The 5308-nt window shown below is 40.4% G+C and overlaps 1 protein-coding gene across 2 annotated transcripts in view; it reads left to right on the plus strand.

The window, feature by feature from the left end:
• Positions 1–5308, plus strand: part of gmds (GDP-mannose 4,6-dehydratase) — a 153060-nt gene that overhangs the window by 116073 nt on the left and 31679 nt on the right. The window lies entirely within an intron of this gene.

Below are 5308 nucleotides of genomic sequence, written 5' to 3' on the forward strand. Positions count from 1 at the left end.
CTCATGGGTGATGAGAAGTAACATATTTGACCCCAGGTTACTTTGCTCCTCCCTTTACTGTCAGAAAATACCTTAAGCGTCTACAGGTTAACAACTGCTGTCCTAGTCATGTGTGTGTTTGTGTGTTGTTGTTACCCAAAACTGAGCCCACCATGATCTCCAAACTTATCATATGATTTTAGAGATTTGTAGGAAACAGAAGGGATTTCCTCACAACTGCAGCCTCAGTGACTCATGTTATAGCCAGTTACCTACAAATTGGTTATATTTTATTACTGTGAAACCACTTTTTTTATAAGCACTTGTTTCAGTTTATCTCTGATTTGTGCAATTTATCAGAAACAAGTTAATTACTGTCTGCAATAATAGCTAATTCATATAGCGCCATACAGTTCATGACACAGTACATATTTCCTGTTCTGTACATCTGAATTTAACATGAAAGTACTTTCTATGCATGAACTGTATCTGATTGCCAGTCATTGTGTCTGAGACCATACACTCATCAACTAGAATGGCTCTTGGGCTGCTTATTGTAAGCTTATAAACAGCTGTAAAGAATTACAGGCTGCATCCTGCCAGTTGGTGCCCAGTGGATGCTCATATCCAGGCAAGCAACCATGGAAGGTTTTCTTTAATAGAATGAGTTTGATTGACTCTCTCAGCTAGTGAGGCAGGTATGCTGAGGTAGATGCTAGTTTGGTAGCACAAGAGACAAAATATCTTCTTTTTTTACTAGCTTGTGCATGAATGAGTGTTCTTGTGTTTAACAGCTGCGAGCATCCAAATGAGCAAGTGTATTATCTGTCCGTCTCTGTCTAGGTGTGAAGTGTCTGTGACATTTGGGAGGTCTTTCTCTCATCACTGTGGCCCAGAGTTATTGTGACTGCTCCCTGGGAAGGGTATAGGGTTACCCCAGGGTGTGGCCCAGATTAGCTGTCAGGTTCTCAGTTTAAAGCCAGGAGTGCCCCTTCTGCTGAGCTTTGGCCTAGTGAGATTATGGCTGAGATCCAGTTGAGTGATGGTGGAGGATTAGCAAGGAGGCCCCGCTGACTGACTGCTGTGGCAATGGAAGCAACAGTCACACACCTGGGCCCGTATTCATTGTGCATGATGGCTCATTCATTCAAGTTCCTAACCCTGAATCCACATAGAAAACCCCTCCAGAAAGTGGCCCAGGGAGCCAACAGCAACCTGTCAACAGAGAAACAGTTAGGGACCTTTTCACAAGAGCTTTTGCAATACATCAACAAACAGGAAATATCCTCTGTAGTGTTGATGCCTAGCTAATGTGTTGACACATGATGAGTACGGAATGCAGCGTATGAAAATGTCAGACAACCCATTCGATCAGTAAAGCTGAAAGCAGGTGAACCTTTGAGTGAGTGCAGGTAAACATCCACTCACAGGCTTCAGCAGGGAATGAAATAAAAGTTCATGATCAAAGGAGAAAGTTTCATCGGAGACATGTTGGTGATTTTGATGCCAAATATGTATATTGTGCCTGACTAGAAAAATAGAAGCACCTCTACTCTGTGGTGTTCTGTGGATTGCATTATCTTTTCTACACTACATACAGGCAACGGGGCTCCTGACTGCAAGTGATCAGTCGCATTTTGTGACCAAATTTATATAAGGTTCACTGGGTGTGACTGCAAAACAAACAGGTTAAACACGAACAACTGCTCTCCCTGTAGAAATGGTGGGCAGATGTAACAATCACAGAGACACTGTCATTGCACCGTTTATCTGCAGGTCTGTCACTTGCCTGTATCACAAAGCAGAGACTTCCAATCTATCAAATGTGAAGATCCACACTGACTCCGAGACACACATCATCCCTAGACCCCTTTTTTATACTTCAAGTATTTTTTCCTTTGGTGCATTTGAAGTGTAATCGCCACAGACAGCTGCTTAGATCAGACAGATCACATGCTGTTTATGTATTAGAAACATTTTACTTGAATCTTTTCTGATGAATCAAGCTCCTGGTGTCACTGTGAGCCATGGAGAAATAATAAAATTGATAAATCCATACATTTTCAAAGCAGAATATTTCTTTACAAGTTCTGAAAATCAGTGTTAACTTGTTTATCTTCTCTGCCTTGGCTGGTGTATTGTTGCATATCTTGGCACATTAATGCAACTTGTCTATCAGTGGAGTGATGTGAAAACATTGGAGGAATGTGTAAGAAGTCATTCGTGTGCCTCCTCGTGCACACGTCAGGCACCCACTAATAAAAATACTGCTCTGTAGCACTACTAGAGTTTTAAAAAACTCCACAGGGTTCCCTTCTTATATAATCCTCTTATTTGCTGCTTCTGGACTTTACGCAGCAAGGAAACAGTTGCAGTCTTTTTGTCAAACTTCTGCAGACAGATGGCAAGTTGATTACAAATGTAATGAGCATATTGGTGACATTGTGAGTTATAACACAACAGGTCTGAGATCTCAGAGGACCGACTCTTCGTGCAGTCAAAAACAGACAGATGTGGTTTATACATACAGTTGTCTATGTTTCTGTTTCCCCCTGCCTGGTTTATTGAGTCTGGGATGATTCTTTTTCTGTTCACATGTGGCACAGATGTATCACAAATGTGTAAGTCTAAAAAAAAAAAGATGTGCCTTTCAAATCAGTTTGGGCCACATATGCCAAATTTCCATGTCCAAACCTGGGCGATTGTGCCATTTTTATAATTGTTTGTTCCTCTGATGTCAGATGGTGGATTGGTTCTTTTTGTAGCTTAAATGTGAAATCTGCTCGTGTGCTGAAAGAAGCAAGAATTCAGCACTGGGTTTCTTTACTGTGCCTCTCTACATGACTTTTTAAATTAATAAATTAGTAGTTCAGCATTTTGACATATGAAAATATAGTGAAAAGACTTTTCACAAGTTTCTAAGTTATATTTTATTTGACCAACAGTGACATTTCAAACATTTCATGGCACTGAAAAGGATTTTCTCCAACACAGGGAGGGGACCTTGAGTTTCTCTTAAAAAGACAAGAAGGGTTTTGGATCTTTATATTACAAAGGCTAAAGCTTCAAAGCCTGAATGAAGACTTTCCTCTGCGTATGATGTTATAAATAATCGGTGGTGCTGATTTTTCTCAGTTCATCCCAATGAACAAGTGATGCCACTTAGAAAAGTTTATTATTCTTATTTTGATACAATGTCTGTATTTTGTGATGATATATTTTTCTTATTGACATTTGAACATATTGATTGGGTTGTTATTGTATATAGTAAGTCTGTTACATGCATTTTTTGAGTAGCTATTTTAATAAGTAGAAATTAATGTTTGGTCTTATCATTGAATAGACCTAAGCCAAATTAATTTTGTGACATTCTGGTAGCCTATTTTATTTTGTGCTGGGTCTGGCAGGGTATCCAGATTGTGCCAAAACACCAGTTTGGATGGCCTCTGATTGGGAAAGTCTGATCCTGGACCAGTTAAGCAGGGACAGTTCCTTAGTCTATATTGTATATAGATTGGAAGTTGGGTCATATGAGTGATGAGCAGTGTGTGTTTTTGTTTTTTGTTTTTATTTCACAACAGTTAAAAAAAAGACTGTGATAGAAATCAGAAAAGAGCAGAAATTCCTCAAATAATCTACAACCAGCAAATATTTAGATTTTTTTAAATTAAACTGTTAATCAGTTAACTATTGATGATCAGCTTTTTGATTAATTTAGTTTCAGCTCAAGTTCTCTAAACCTTTATGTCTGCGTTTGCATTTGTCTTCATAAGCTGAAAATATTTGTGACTATCCTGTTTATCAGCGAACAAAGTTTCAGTTTTTGCTACTTTGAACGTGTGTCGCTCAGAGAGAACAGAGGGTAAAATGCTGCTCTGTTTCACTGCCTCTTTATTTCTGTGGTAGGGCTTAAAGAGACTGAAGAGTGTTTAACCTCTGACCCCTCCAGACAGGAAGTGGCTGACGTTGGGCTCACAGCTCAGCATTGTGCCCTCTCCTCAAGTAGAGATTCCTGTCATGAAGTGTGTGTGTGCGTGTGTGTGTGTGCATTACGAATTTACCTGACTCAGGCTCTTGGTGTATTGTTTGCTGTTTAGATGCAAGAAAATTTGATGCATGTGGGGCCTGTATGCAGATTGTGTATGTGTCAGTGTAGTAGTGTATCCTCGGGCTGTGCGCTAATTTCTGTGTAATTCATCATTATCCCTGTCACTGTGTGTGTCTGACATGAGCTCATTTATCTCCCCAGCCCCTTGGGACAGGAGCGAAAAATCAGGGAGGTGTGTTAGAGGTTAAATATGCAGGTGTGCTTCACATGTGGTACAAGTGTGTGTCTGTTTGTGCACTTGCCTGAGTTTATTTGGGATACGATGCCCCGAGGCTGCAGAGGTGACGACGACTTTGTCTGTGTCATGGGAGCTGTGTGCTGAATGTGAACCATGTTGGCTGAAAATTAAAAAAAACAGCTACCAGCATTTAGAGAGAGAGGGCCACATGTGAAACAAACCTGTGGTTTGAAGCTGTCGGGGTTGTTTTGAATGAAGCTTCAGGTAAGTTTCAGACTGCTCCAACTGTCATAGCTGCTGTCCGTTTACATTGTCCTGTCTCTGCAGAGATTTCATTCACCTTTGTCAGACTGTGGGCTTGTGCCAGCGCTGAGGTGTGGCTCAGGTGAGCAACCTCTAGCTGAGCCTTAGCTAAAGTGTGTCATTGTCTATTGTGCTTTAATGGCTATTATTAGCTTTGGTTGCCAGGTGCTATACAGTATCATGGCCATGGAGATTTCTGGAGTGATCAGATAGTTTCCTCTGTCTGGTTCTCACAGTCATATTTAGTTATGTTGAGAGATTTACAAAGCTGGAACAGATCACTGCCTGTGTGTGAGATCCTCCTATGTTTCAGCCAGGAAATTCAGAAGGCAGCTACTCAGATGCTAAAATCTACAGAGCAAGGGAAAGCACAGGTGGAGGAAGAATATGTGTGAGAGTTTGGACAGTAGATGAAGCAGCGTAATCATTAGCTTAGAGATGTGTCTGTGTGTTTAGCTGCTTTCAACATCTTGAGGTCACATTTTAACATAGAAGGTCAAGTAGAGAATGCTCAGCATTCAAGTGATGATAAAGATAAATGTTGCCTTACAACTTTTTTTAAAATGTTAACTAGGGATATTGTAATAACTTAATGTTGCACAAAGAGAGAGAACAAAACAAAGAAAGATCACAAGTGTTGCTACAGAAGCTGAAACGGCCTGTTTTGTTGCTACCTAGTGTCGGTCGAACACCGAGAATGGCCCACTGTATGGTTTACAAAGTCAACAGCAACATAATGA

Source organism: Monopterus albus, unplaced genomic scaffold, assembly GCF_001952655.1.
Source record: "Monopterus albus unplaced genomic scaffold, M_albus_1.0 scaffold53.1, whole genome shotgun sequence".
Lineage (NCBI taxonomy): Eukaryota > Metazoa > Chordata > Actinopteri > Synbranchiformes > Synbranchidae > Monopterus > Monopterus albus.